Genomic DNA, 16137 nt, shown 5'->3' with positions numbered 1-16137 from the left:
GAGATAGATGGGAGCCCAATGTTTTGCCTTTCCTATATGAGAATTGACATTCCTCCCCCAGAAAGGATCTGAGTTGTTCATTGGCTAGTAGGATATTCCAATGTCTGTTTATAATATCCCTAATCACATAATAATTCCTGCCATATGTTGTGATGAATCTGGTTGTAGATGATCGAGAATCTCCAGAAGGAGTCTTATAATCTAGCAATCTGTTCCTATTCATTTTAGAGGATCGAGTCCATGCTTTATTGATATCTTCAGAGTTATATCCTCTACTAGCAAATCTGCGACATAAGTCAAGACTAGCAATATCATAATCTCATTTGGTAGAACTGAGGCGTTTCATGCGCATAAATTGTGAAACCGGGATATTTCTGATGGTATGACGTGGGTGCATGCTCGATGCATGTACTAGAGTATTATATTGGGGGTATTTGCGAAACACTCTGGTAGCCACGGTATGATCATGATTTCTTGAAAGAGTTACATCCAGAAAGTTAATAGTCTGCATATCAAAGGTAATAGAAAATTCAATGCCCCAGATATTACCATTAAGATATTCTACAAATTCATGCAAATATCCCACATCCGCACGTCATAGCATCCAACAGTCATGCAGGTACCTACGCCAGATATCCATTTCTACCAAATGTATATTGTGAGATGCATCATAGATCATGCAGTCTTCAAAGAATGCCATAAACAGGACGGCATAAATGGGAGCAAAAGATGCTCCCATAGCAGTACCCTGTAATTGCCAGTAGCATTGCCCTTGAAAATAAAAAACATTTTTGTTAAGTACATGTTCTGACATGCAAATTAATAATGTGTTAAACCCTGGTGAGTATAAACCAGCCCTACCCAACCAGTATTTAAGGGCTTGCAATCCAGCCCAATGTGGTATACTGGTATACAAGGCTTTAACATCCAATGAACACATTATCCACCCAGGCTCCAATTGTGTGTCCTCTATGATTTTGAGGAACTGTGTAGTGTCCTGTAGCCTTGCCCTGACCAAGCCCAAAAGTGGTTTAAGATGTTGTGTCAGGAAGGCTGACAAGGGTTAGGTCAAGGAACCAATACCCGAAACTATTGGTCTTCCCGGAGGTTTGGTTAGTGATTTGTGAATCTTGGGTAGTAAATACATAATCTCCTTACGGGGGTCCTTAACCGAAAGTTGTATAACACATTTTTTGCTGATGATACCCTCCTCACATGCTAGATTCAGGAAAGAGTGAATTTCCTGCTTGAAATTCGGGGTTGGGTCTATGGCCATGTTCATGTAACATGCTGTATCTGATAACTGGGATAAACCCTCTTGAAGATAATCACTCATGTTTTGTACAACCACGGCCCCACCCTTGTCTGCTGGTAATATAGCTATGTCCTTGTTGTTACTTAGCTGTTGGAGGGCAATGCTCTCCTGCTGTGAAAGGTTGTGTCTCAACATAGTGTATCCATAATTTTGAAAGTGTAGGTCCCTGAAGACTGACTGCATGAAAATCGATACATGCTTGCTCATTGGAGGCTGGAATTCAGATTTGCCAAATCTGAATTCATTAGATCTTTGAGATGTATCATCTGCAAAAAACAACTTGAGGTTTAGACTACGACAAAAGTTAATAACATCTGTAACAATATGGTATTCATTGGAAAAAAAGCCAGGTATAAAACTAAGCCCTTTATTCAAAAGAATTTGTTGATCACCAGACAAACTTACATTAGATAGGTTTAAAACATTTTGGTTAAGTTGTTCATCTTGACTTATGTTAGAAAGTTCTGGATCTAGCCCTCCAGGGAGTGCTCTAATGGATCTTTTCTTATGCTTCCGTCCCCCTCTGTGTTTGGAACCATTTCTAAAGGGATATTTTTATTTGTTTTCTTTTTGTGTGGTGATCCCCTGTCCCCTGAGCTGTCATAATCTGTAAGAGAGGAATCCTCTCCTGAAGTGAGAATGGGCCCTTTACAGTTTCTTTATATATATAAAAGGAGATTAATTATGACAATGGATGTATATACATATTTCAATTATGTATAATTATTGCCCTTATGGTTCTATAGCTTATGATGTTATTATTTTTATATACCGTCTTTGTTTAGGTTATGGAAATATTTGTTTGGGTTGTTAGGCAAATAGTAGCCATGGTCTCTGGTATAGTGTTAGCTAGCTTACAATACATCATGTATTATTCATGAGTATTGACAGCACATCCACGTGCTTATTGGTTAACACTATGTATAAATTTGTATATTTAATTGTGATTTGTATGATTGTCTGTTCAACACTGAAGAAGGCATTATATTGCCGAAACCGGTCTGTTTTTTATTTTTACAATAAAAGTCTGGTTATTCACTATCTTGTTTCGGGTTGCATGTTCGACTGCTAAATTTTGCTGGCCTATTTTGTTTCTTTATGGTATTATCTGGCCGTGCATCCCCCACGTGCATAGCATTTGGTTTGGGCTGGATTCTTGAGCTGTGCTATGGGATCAGCAGTTGATGCGCCATTTTCTGTTTCAGAGGAACCTCTCCTGATAGTGCTGCAGACTTCTCAGCTATCCAGCACATATGATGCTGGATTTGTGATTGTGTTTCCAACAACGGACGTTTTTTCCAATATTTGATTTACTGTTTCACATTTTACCGTGGGACTGTGGCGTATTATAGTGTCAGTTGAGTGTTTTTTTGAAGATTGGGGCCTACGAATTGGTGGATTACCTTATTCTATACATCGAGGGCGATTTTTTCGCTTCTAGGGCAGACAGTGTATATACCATCAAGGGACAGTATCCAAATGGTTGGTGTTTACAAACTGGTGGATATTCACATTTAAGGTAACGAGGTGAATTTTCTACACTTTCGGGACATCTTTTTGTTAACGATATCCATATACGGGTTTGTGACAAGGGCCAAACAGGCGTTCACTACACACGCTGGCTGCAACCTCTTCCTGTTGGTACTGTTGGTTTGGATTACATGTTAGTCAATACGGATTCAACATGATGGATTGAGTGACTTTTCATTTTTTCAAACAGCGTGGAACAGTAATTTTTTCATCTTTTCTGGACTAAGTTTTGCAGTAATATTTTCAGTATTGTGCATACACACCTTGTATTAATCATATATTGTTTTCTTACACAGTTTATGTCAGTTGGGCATTTGTTTGCTTACTGGGCATGATGTTAAAGGGATAAGTGTACGATTTTATATAGGAGCCTTATTTGGGTATCTATCTGGCTCACCAAGTTCAGGATATTAACTATGTACTTAACATCATTACATATTTTGTATATGTTGTGCATAATAGCTGTGTGCTAGGGGGACATGTGAAGGTTTATACATAGGTGTGTGTTTATTTTTTGGACTCTGAATTGTTAAGCACCAATATTGGATTCCTACTTCAAAATCGTTTTTTTGACTAGCGAGACTTTTGCCGAAGGAAGACACAATTTAACTTGGTCAAGAATTTGGGACATTATCAATGAATGGGAGATTGCTATACAATATTATAGAACTCTTGTCTTATATTTACATTCTATTTTTGTAGATATAGTTTGATCGAGACTATTAACAAACAATTAGTTGATATTATATATGAGCCTATTTTAGGAACATTCTGGATCAAACGATTTACAAGTGACCTGTTTTGTGATTATATTATAATAGAGGTGAAGTCTGTTAGGTCCTTATTTGGATCTCAGGTCCTGTAATTTAGGCAAGTGTTATACACAGATAATATTGTTTTTGGAAAATCTGCATTTTGTAGGTCAGATGGTGACAGAACTATTGGATGCATTGTGTATAGAGGGTAACCATATGACCTTGACCTCTTATTTGGGCAAATACATATAGTAAATTGTTTTGGCCCTAAAGGTATTTATGTAAGCAGGGGTACTTTTCACATTTTAAATTTTATATTGCAATATTGCTAAGCTGTTGGGATATTATTTTTTTTCCCTACTTAATGATTCTCTCATTGGTAATTTTTGACCAACTCTTTTGTGACTAATTGTATGGTTTTTATGATACCCTTAATGTTATCCTACAATATACCAGTGCTGGACGGTTACTGGTAAGAGTGGTTACACCTTGGTCTTGCATGTGGATCTTATCAACATAGTGCAACAAATTTACTGGTTGTTGGACTACCTTTTTAATAGGTGTATTTGATTTCACTGTATTCTAAGGCAGTAGTGAGATTTATTTAATGTCATACTAATTAAGGGAATTAAGCCAATCACCTAGAACAATTTAGTTCATTACTACCAAGGTCTCTTGTGGTCTCTTAATTAATGACCTCTGGTTTTGTGATTTATTTATTATAGCTTATTACATTCCTCTTATCCAGTTACATATATGTGTTGGATATCCATCTGGTAGTACTCCTCTAGTCAGATTATTAGACTTTATAATCATATATTTTTGGAATACTATTACGTTGTTGAACCATCTTCCCATATTAACCTTCCTGATTTTTCAGGATGGTATATTAGTCTTGGTACTTTGTTGATGCGGTTGGGGGTGCCCCTTACCAACTTCTGCTTAAATTGGAGTAATTAAAAAAAATTTTTCTGGGTTTGTCAATAACTGCCATTCCCTCTTTTTGCAATTTATTTTATTTTTTATTAGGCATTCGCAGCATGGACCTTGAGAGTATATTATCTGGATTATGTGCCGATTGGGAGGATATTGGAGTGTTTGGGATCAATACCTCACCAGGCAGTAATCCAAGTAACAGTGATCAACAGACTTCATCTGACTGTGATTTGTCCTTCCATTCTCTTACAAAAGGCCTCAAAACTTTGAGATCCAAAATATGGCATTTGAAATTGTTTAGAGCATATTCCAATAAGAATATTGCACCCAGGGGCTTGAGAATACGCTCCAACCATTGGTAGGTAGATCGGATGATAAGTTGAATTGTGACTGGAAGGAGGCCTTACAAATTGGGTCTGTGTTATTTGTGAATGTTCTTTTACAATACTATGAGAGAATGGTAGATGTGAATATTCAGGAGGTCAAAATATTATGTTGTGATTGTAAAAAATATGAGTCCTTACCCAAATTTCAGGATAACCTTAAGAAGTTATCCAAACAATTGACAAACCACGAAAGAATTATCAAAGAAAGAAAGATTAAAAAATTTCATAGAGATTATTCTGACTATCAAAGGGGACGCCCTTTTGAGCTTAATCGTTCTGTCAGATTTGCAGAGGTTGGTCAGGGGCTGGCCTCTAGTCGCCCCAAGAAAAGACCAAGATCTATTTTGAAAAATAGGGATGGGTTCAACAACAGCACTTCAGGAGAGGATTCCTCTCTTACAGATTATGACAGCTCAGGGGACGGGATCACCACACAAAAAGAAAACAAACAAAAATATCCCTTTAGAAATGGTTCCAAACACAGAGGGGGAAGGAAGCATAAAAAAAGATCCATTGGAGCATTCCCTGGAGGGCTTGATCCAGAACTTTCTAACATAAGTCTAGATGAACAACTTAACCAAAATGTTTTAAACCTATCTAATGTAAGTTTGTCTGGTGATCAACAAATTCTTTTGAATAAAGGGCTTAGTTTTATACCTGGCTTTTTTTCCAATGAATACCATATTGTTACAGATGTTATTAACTTTTGTCGTAGTCTAAACCTCAAGTTGTTTTTTGCAGATGACACATCTCAAAGATCTAATGAATTCAGATTTGGCAAATCTGAATTCCAGCCTCCAATGAACAAGCATGTATCGATTTTCATGCAGTCAGTCTTCAGGGACCTACACTTTCAAAATTATGGATACACTATGTTGAGACACAACCTTTCACAGCAGGAGAGCATTGCCCTCCAACAGCTACGTAACAACAAGGACATAGCTATATTACCAGCAGACAAGGGTGGGGCCGTGGTTGTACAAAACATGAGTGATTATCTTCAAGAGGGTTTATCCCAGTTATCAGATACAGCATGTTACATGAACATGGCCATAGACCCAACCCCGAATTTCAAGCAGGAAATTCACTCTTTCCTAAATCTAGCATGTGAGGAGGGTATCATCAGCAAAAAATGTGTTATACAACTTTCGGTTAAGGACCCCCGTAAGGAGATTATGTATTTACTACCCAAGATTCACAAATCACTAACCAAACCTCCGGGAAGACCAATAGATTTGGGTATTGGTTCCTTGACCTAACCCTTGTCAGCCTTCCTGACACAACATCTTAAACCTCTTTTGGGCTTGGTCAGGGCAAGGCTACAGGACACTACACAGTTCCTCAAAATCATAGAGGACACACAATTGGAGCCTGGGTGGATAATGTGTTCATTGGATGTTAAAGCCTTGTATACCAGTATACCACATTGGGTTGGATTGCAAGCCCTTAAATACTGGTTGGGTAGGGCTGGTTTATACTCACCAGGGTTTAACACATTATTAATTTTCATGTCAGAACATGTACTTAGCAAAAATGTTTTTTTATTTTCAAGGGCAATGCTACTGGCAATTACAGGGTACTGCTATGGGAGCATCTTTTGCTCCCATTTATGCCGACCTGTTTATGGCATTCTTTGAGCATTCTTTGAAGAGTGCATGATCTATGATGCATCTCACAATATACATTTGGTAGAAATGGACATCTGGCGTAGGTACCTGGATGACTGTTGGATGGTATGGCGTGAGGATGTGGGATATTTGCATGAATTTGTAGAATATCTTAATGGTAATATCTGGGGCATTGAATTTTCTATTACCTTTGATATGCAGACTATTAACTTTCTGGATGTAACTCTTTCAAGAAATCATGATCATACCGTGGCTACCAGAGTGTTTCACAAATACCCCCAATATAATACTCTATTACATGCATCGAGCATGCACCCACGTCATACCATCAGAAATATCCCAGTTTCACAATTTATGCGCATGAAACGCCTCAGTTCTACTAAATTAGATTATGATATTGCTAGTCTTGACTTATGTCGCAGATTTGCTAGCAGAGGGTATAACTCTGAAGATATCAATAAAGCATGGACTCGATCCTCTTAAATGAATAGGAACAGATTGCTAGATTATAAGACTCCTTCTGGAGATTCTCGATCATCTACAACCAGATTCATCACAACATATGGTAGGAATTATTATGTCATTAGGGATATTATAAACAGACATTGGAATATCCTACTAGCCAATGAACAACTCAGATCCTTTCTGGGGGAGGAATGTCAATTCTCATATAGGAAAGGCAAAACACTGGGCTCCCATCTATCTCATTACAAACACATTGGTAGTGGTGGAGCATTTCATAAACAGCTTACAATAATGGGACATGAATTATTGGGCACGCATCCATGTGGCCACTGTGGCTCTTGCAAACAGATTACCAAGTCCAGCACTTTTCGAGTCGAAACACTAGTAAGGTCTTTGATTGTAACATTTTCGGGAACTGTAGCAGTGATTGGGTTGTTTACCTGGCTTCATGCCATTGTGGGGCATTCTATGTTGGTCAGACTTCTAGGCCACTCAGGTCACGAATAAATAAACATCGAAGTGATATTAAAAACAAAAGGGAGACTAATGCCTTATACCGACATGTCTCAAAACATCAATAAGCACAGTTTATGTTTATGATCATAGACTGAATAGTGGGTGATCGCAGCAACCCACAAGGGTGGCATGGTATCCTAAATCACATGGAAAAGTACTGGATAATAACTTTGGGCACACTTTTTCCACCTGGACTCAATGATCATCTTTAACACTCAGTCCATGGAGAATGCTGTTTATGGTTTTAACTTCCACTTAGTTTATCATCTATGTCAGGTATAATATTTTCTTAATCATTTATTGCAGATTTTATACATATACATCACCTTTTGTATATATAACAATATATTATATATTTTTCATGGGTTATGATATATGTTTGTCGCTTGGGTCATTCGCTATGCCTGTTTTAAAAAATGGGCCCTTTACAGTTTCTTTATATATAAAAGGAGATTAATTATGACAATGGATGTATATACATATTTCAATTATGTATAATTATTGCCCTTATGGTTCTATAGCTTATGATGTTATTATTTTTATATACTGTCTTTCTTTAGGTTATGGAAATATTTGTTTGGGTTGTTAGGCAAATAGTAGCCATGGTCTCTGGTATAGTGTTAGCTAGCTTACAATACATCATGTATTATTCATGAGTATTAACAGCACATCCACGTGCTTATTGGTTAGCACTATGTATAAATTTGTATATTTAATTGTGATTTGTATGATTGTCTGTTCAACACTGAAGAAGGCATTATATTGCCGAAACCGGTCTGTTTTTTATTTTTACGATAAAAGTCTGGTTATTCACTATCTTGTTTCGGGTTGCATGTTCGACTGCTAAATTTTGCTGGCCTATTTTGTTTCTTCACTTAAAGAAAGCAAGGCCTTTTTGAAGGGAGCATTCTATCTTAGACTACCAGTAAGGAAACTGGTATCACCATGGAATCTGAACTTCATTCTAAAGAGCACAGCAGGCAGCCCCTGCAAACCAGATCTGTCCTAAAACACTATGATACAAGTAGCTATTACTTTAGTAAAGAGTATCAGGGTTGCAGGTTTTTGAGACAAAAAAAGTTCTTACCTCATATTACAGAAAGAGAGTGTTCTATAGAACACAGCCACTTTAAGTACAGTGTTTCTAAAATGACCCATCTAAGTGAGAGTAACAGCCTTCAAGTCTTTTCCCTCTAATAACATCATGTACAAGTAATAAATACATAGCACAGATGTCCATGGATAACTGAGGTTTTGTATGGACAGAGCAAAATCCATTCATAAACATGACCAATTATTTGTGTTCTTCACAGCCCAAAGACTCCGTACCAAAGTACTTAAAATTACTCTATCTAGATGATTAGCTAACTGTGTGGAGTTTTCTTTTATTCAAATATAGTAAGCTGTTGCCAGTGACATTGAAAGCCCATTCTCGAGGACACTAATTTACAGTTCCCTAAAAACTGAAATTCCATTTGTGATTTTTGAGTAATTTCCTATTTTATTATAATTTCATTATAATTTTCTAGTGCATCTCTGCATATGAAAAATTAAAACAGTCTATGGACGAACACACAGTATCTCAAGCTGATGTTATTACAATTAATAGATAAGAAAATTAATATAATCTGTGATAAATAAGTTCTCTGGCCCAAAATGCCAGATTTCGTGAATATTTCTTTTTCTTCTAGTTTTCAATCCAAGTTTGGAATTTGTAGTATTTTATAAAATCAGTGTTTCTGCCAAATTTACAAGAGGAATGGCCACATCAGTGACTTTATTGTACTGTGGATAATTAAACGTTTGCACAGCAGACAAGTGGGCATTGATAAGTACTTTCTGTGTCACATGACTTATGACTAAGTGCCTTACATATTCAGCATGTGTATTACATGTCTTCTTCTTCTTCTTCTTCTTTTTTCAGCTTTTTCCTGGTTAGGGGCTGCCACAGAGGGTCATCTGTCCGCTGATGATTGGCAGTGGAGTTTTACAGTGTCGAGTTGCCAGCCCGGCGCCCAACCTTCCACAGAAGGCACACACACCCACACACTCACACCTAGGGCCAATTTAGAGTGTCCAATCCACCTTCAGCATGTCTTTGGGATGTGGGAGGAAACCGGAGCACCCGGAGGAAACCCACACGACCACACGGAGGACACGCAGACTCTGCACAGAAGGCACCCCAGCAGAGAATCGAACCGGAGAACCTCTTGCTAAATATAGGTATAGGATATAACAGTTTTGCAAGTTTGATTTTTTTTTTGTATGTGAAACAGCTATTTACAGTGAAAAACTTAGACATGACATTATGCTGTTCTCTTCTAATGGAAGACAAGACGATTGAGCGACTACTTTTCTGAGATGGGTTTACAATGTATCATGCTGCCATTTGTCAGTAGTTAGTAGCACTTTGGTATTTGATTGTAAACTAAAGTGAGACAGTTTATTCTCATCAGACAAGCTGTGTGTAAAATATTCCACACATCTGTTTGAAAGGATGACATTGAACTGCATAAAGACATTGTGTGTCCACTGCAATTATCTGTATATCATAGAGATAAGCTAGATTCAGTAGACCAGTGTATATTATATTCACTACATTTACAGGCAACCTTCATTGTAGTTTAGAAACTTTCTAATAGTGGCCTTTACTGTATAAGAAGCCATCTTAAATATATATTTGATAGAATACGTAAACAGAGTTGTTGCTCAACAGTTGCAGAGAACAGAATGACCATATTAGAGAGCTCAGAAAAGCATCTGAAAAGAGGAGAAAAAAAGATCAACGTAAAGAAGTGTAACTATAATTACCATTTAAGTGAGCTGATTCTGCACAGTAAATACAAATGAGATCTCTTGTGCATGTTATAGGCAGTCTGTATATGCATATATGTCTGATGTGCAGTTTTATATTTATAATAATACTTATGGCTAGGAAGCGCAAAGCTGTGCCCAGTGTGCAGTTAATTTCATGCTGAGAATTTTAAGTTTAAATATTGCTCTGCTTTGCAAGTTAATTAATAAAGTATTTTAACTGCATGCATAGTGTCCAACTATATCATTAATTTATAAGAAAGCCTCAGCAGAATGCCAAACGAGACTAGGATATTAAAGTGTGGGTAACTTTTTATAGATTTAGATATGAATGTTTTGTACTTTAAGAAAATCAGGAACACTTTTCTTAATATACAAGTTGTAGTCTTGTGTTTTTTATTCGTCATAAGAAAGATGCAAACATAATTTGATTTGATGAGCTAAAGACCAGAAGCATTTGTTATTTGATAAATGAGTTGCAGTGTCGTATTGAACTTAAATTTATTTTGGATGTAGATAGGTGCACAGCATGTTGAGTAGTGGGCTTTTCAAAACACTTGACTTATGAAATATTTAATTGCTTAAATTATTTGCTGCCCTAATTCTATGCATTTTAGGCATGTTTTTATGCTAATTCAAGCTGTAAACTAAGCAAGACAAAATACAAGTGTTAGAGGTGGGACTCAGACCTGGATTAGACAGACCAGGACAATAAAACAGGAAAAAGTAAATTGCAGACTTGACTAGTGGCACAAATGCAAAGCAAAATATATGTCCGATTAGAAAAGTAGTGCTTATGCAGTCAGAACAAAAAAAAAAAACAAAAGAGTTTATTCTGCCTTGAAGAATTAGTTAAAGTTGTAACAGTTCACTTAGGTAACACATCCTCCTCAGTGTCAGATGACCAGGCCAAGTAGAGATCTCAAAAGGGCATTTAGAATATCATTTTGTTAGCAGAAGTTCTAAATATTTTGACAAAATGTAAACTTTATTTTTAGGAAATAGGGTAGGTTTTGTTTTATGCCATCATATTACATTGAACTCAATGCTTTTAACAGAGAGGAATATATAATGCTGCAGGAAAAATAAGCATTGTAATTAAAAGTATTTGCTGCCAATATCCACATCAAATTATTTGGCTAAAAATAGTGATGTAATGAAATGTATGCAAATCTTTGATGCAGCATTTAATTCAGGAAGGTGTGAGCAAGCAAATCAGTGCTGTTTTTACCTGCCATTGTTCCTAAAAGCATCGCAAGTACAACTGGATCTCACCTGCAGTTAACTTTTACAGTTAACAAGTGAAACTGCTTTGAGGTTCCTGAAATAATTTTGAGAGAAACATTAGAAGCTTCATTTTTTTAGCATCTGAAACTAATCTTGAACCTGTTGATTATGGAATCAGAGAGAGATCACGTTTGACCACATGTATTTGTTAATGGCAGTGTTATAAAACAACCTGTAACTGAAGGCACCCTGCATCAGCTACAAAACAAACTGTGTCCAAGTGAAGCTGACATACCTGAGAGAGTAAAAACAATAGGGTTTATCTGTAATATGTGAAAACTGCAGTTAACTAAAATCTGCATGTTAAACTGAGACTATTGCAATCTTCTTCTTCTTTCAGCTTTTTCCTGGTTAGGGGTCGCCACAGCGGATCACCTGTCCGCTCATCAAATCGTCTAAATAGCTGCATTTAGTAAAATAATTTATATATGTCGTCCAAGTAGTCATAGTAAAGAGTCATTGCAGAAGATGCCTTCTGACCAGGCTTTTACACCTCAGAGAATAAAAGCTGTTTCCTAACTTGCGCAAGTTATGGTTATATCCCAGAAGTAGAGTGTGAGTCAGTACTTTCTTTTCAAGTTGTGCAATAAACTCTTTAAGTTATACTCACTCTTCCCTTAACTTTAAAAAAAGAACCAGAAACCATGGCAAAGCTGCAGACTGGATATCCGTTCACTTCCTATTCATGTTAGAAAAAATGCAGTTGTAATTAATGCTCGTGATAGTGTAGTATTGTCTTATGATTGATAAAGCTCCAGCAATGGTGGGAAGGTTTGTAGGTGTGTTACTGGACAAAAAATAATGCAATAACAACAGTGTAACAGACTGAGTTTACCTAATTGCAGTGTGTAAAACAAATATGTATCTCTACTGTTTATTGTGTATCAGTCTAGGAATTAAGTTGTGCATCAGTAATTATGTATACAGTTAGGAAATGTGTAATTTTAAGATGTGATTTTTTTTTTTTAAAAAGAGGTACTAAACCATTTAAGTATAACTTAAGACATGTCCTACTTAAATAATGATTTCCTAAAAGCATATACAGCACCACAGCACTATCACTTTTAGTATTTTCAAAGAACGTAAGAGACATTCTTCATTTCACACTCCGAGTGATTTGACGTAACGTGTGCTGTAACCAAGAATGTTACATCTTAGTGTCACTCATGAGACAGGCATATGTGTATAGTAGTCTGCATCATAATAACAAAGTATATCAAACATTGCTATGCTTGCAATGTAGTTTTTCACATGTGATCCATACAGAGGAGTGTCTTGTAGGATTTCCTTCCAGTTGTGATCTAAAAGTGGCCTGTAAATTTAAACAGACCAGCAATCTATAGAGCTTAGTTACTGACTTAACCTTTTAATGCAGGGAGGCTAATTAGACAGCAGCATTGCTATGCAAAATAACTGGATGATTAGTATATAAAATGCCTAAATTTGTGCACAGAACTGTGTGTGCTGTTCAAAATATGAAAGGGAATGTTTATTTTCCTGAGACAATTACATTTCTTGGTGAGACAATGGATTATTTGTTCTCTGCCCTAACCAGAGAGCACATTGTACTTTTTTAATGTACCTAGAAACCAACACATTCCCTTGAAACTGTGATGGTGTCATGAATATTTTTATGGTCTAATTGCTGGAAAGATTCAACTGCAACTATAATAAGTTGCTTGTTTAATAGTAGCTCCATATTGTTGATTATATAAATGAAGGAGTAGCATGTACGTGGACATTATAAAACAGGTGCCTTAATTAATCGATGTGTATTTTATATGAGAAATATAAATATAGGAGATGGCATTTCACAGGATATGGTGCTTCCTATTTTGTTTGTTTCTGCTGTATGTGTGAACAGCTATTGATAATGAAAACACAGGATGTAATGTTATGCTGTTCTGTCTAATGGAAGACAGCACATGATTAAGAGACTACTTTTCTGAGATAGGTTTATCAGTAATATGCTGTGGTTTGTCATTAAACTGTAGCAGTCTAAATTATGATTTTAAACAAAGCAAGACAGTTTGTTCTGTGCAGACATTTTTGTCTAAAAGTTTCAAGTGACTGTTTTCACCACATCTGTTGGAAGGGTTGACCTTGGAGGGTAATGCGAACGTAGCCTGTATTGTACTATGAAAAAAACTGTGTGTAACTATAGAAACTGTCTGTGTACAACAGTTGGGAAATTAGATTCAGTACATTTGCTTAGATTGTATTAGCTATGTTTATACAAAACTTTCATTGTAGTTTAGAGAATTTTCAGTGGGTGGCTCTCTGTACAAGAAACCAAGGTAATTAGATAGCTGTGGAAGAATCTAAGGAATGATGTAAGGAGCTGTTGAACAGTTCCAGAGAAGAGAATCACTGTATGGTCAGCGCCACGAGACAACTGAGGGAAGCATCTGAGAGGAGGGAAAAGACTGAGAGGGAAGAAACAACTACAGTTTACATTTAAATGAGCTGATAATCCCCATTTGGTAAAGACTGAGAATTGTTGTGCATATTATAATCAGCCTGCATATCTATGTATGTATGTATCTTTAGAGTAGTGTTTTATATGGTAATACAGATTATTTCCAGGATATAAAAAAATTATACCGCTTAAACACTTATTTTCTTGTTATGAAGTTTGAATGTTGTCCTTTACAAGTTAGTTAATAGTACATGTTAAATTTATTCATAGTGACTGGCAATGGCACTCCTTTTGAGAGCTCTCAAACTATATCACAGTAATATTTTTAAAGGGTATACCCATGACTCTTTTGCCAGACACCATACTTTTGGAGCTACTGTTGTCAGTAATATGTTATTTCTCAGTGAGAAAATCAAAGGCTTAAATCATAAAAGCTGCACTGACCTTCTCAAAGCCTTTTTTCTCTTCTCAGCATTTTGCAGGCTACTGAAGGGTGATTTCTGCCTTGTTTACACAGCCTCAGCTGACCCCATCATTTCAGACCCATTGCACATCTGCAAATCCAATGGTGGCATAAACACCTGCTCAAACAATCTTAATTTGTGGTGCAAAATAAAGAGAACTTATTGAGGGATAGATATATGTTACAGACAATACCTCTTCTCTGGAATCATCTCCCTGTCCGCATAAAGCAAAGTATGTCTCTTAGTCCATTCCAGCATATTCTGGAAGATTGGATGGGAAACCACAAGTTCAGTCCAGGTTTGGCGCCTCTGTCTCTTATGAATAGGGGTAATGTGTAAATGTCTGCTTGGCTCTGAGTTGTCTTTACTTAGAATACAAAGGCTCTATGTTGTTTTATTCTTAAAGTGCAAGTCTAAAAATGTCTTGGAAAGCATGGCTAGGCTTCTGAGGATATTCACAGACCAATAGCCTAGCATACATATGACCCTTGTAATTGGGGCCACCCAGTGAGATTTGCTAGGGACTCTTTCTTTTCAGTTACAGAAAATGGATCCCTTCCTCTCAGATACAGAAATATTGTACTTGCCATGGCCATGGATATGCAAGTCCATCTTTGGTAACATCTTCCCTTCCCTGGCCGCCCAAGCTGAGGTGAATTTTCTTTCATTTCTTCCTTTTTTGCTTTGTGGCTCTTTCTAGATGGTGGCTGTTCTAACTGCAAAAATGGAGAGTAAGGGAGTGATGCATGATTAAATTGGGGATAAAGGCAGCTGAGTGAGCCTAGTGCCTGGAGCATGTAGTTTTGATGGTTATTGAAGCTGGACCTACTTACAGATCACTATTTATGGTAGGTACCGATTTTTCAGAATTTCAAGAGAGATGAACATAACAGAAAAGCTTCCCTTTCTCCTTCCTGTTGTATGATTTCCTTGTACGTCGTTATTACACTGTTACTGTTTTAGCATATTAATAAAATTATACATTTCTTAATGTTATGGCTTGTTTTTTAATGCAATTTGTTGTTTAACTCGGCACTGGAGATTGTGTCACAAACACACTCTCTACAGGACCTTCAGGCATGCCAGTGCTTTATTTATATAGCAGTCTTACACTACTTTTATCATTACCTTCATAGGAACATGGCTAGCTGTAGTCATCACAGGGAAGAAAAGATAATGAAATTGTGTAGATCAAGGAAAATCAAAAGGTAAATAAAGTCAGATGTAGTGGTGTGCTGTTATAGTGACTGTTCCTCAAAGACTTACTGTTTGGCAAGTATCTTGGATAACTGCACTTCATGATTTAATGCACAACTGTAATTTTACCAAATCATACTTTCATATGTACTGTTTGCATTTGTCTTTGCAGAACTATACGTTTGCATAGCTTCGGCTCATGTTAAGGCTCATCGCAAGAGTATGATGATTGTTTGCACATACCATGCGGACAACCATTAAAGTTATCTTGCTGCAGTGTTTCTCTTTACACATCCTGCCTCCTAACATTGGCTTTTCTCATTATTAAATTGCCAACATAAGTTATTGGATCCCTCTTGTTTGTAGATATACACTGAGCAATAATGGAGTAGGTTTTAAGAATAGAAAAATATACATACATACAT

At 36.7% G+C, this 16137-nt stretch overlaps 1 protein-coding gene across 2 annotated transcripts in view; it reads left to right on the top strand.

Annotated features, from left to right (window-relative positions):
- Positions 1–16137, top strand: part of TNK2 (tyrosine kinase non receptor 2) — a 1226346-nt gene that overhangs the window by 1208721 nt on the left and 1488 nt on the right. The gene's annotated exons all lie outside the window — the stretch shown is intronic.

This window comes from Protopterus annectens, chromosome 4.part1 (assembly GCF_019279795.1).
Source record: "Protopterus annectens isolate FY-2018-M chromosome 4.part1, PAN1.0, whole genome shotgun sequence".
NCBI classification, from domain to species: Eukaryota; Metazoa; Chordata; order Ceratodontiformes; family Protopteridae; genus Protopterus; species Protopterus annectens.
The sequence above is the reverse complement of the archived record's forward strand: the minus strand, read 5'-3'. Positions and strand labels throughout refer to the sequence as shown.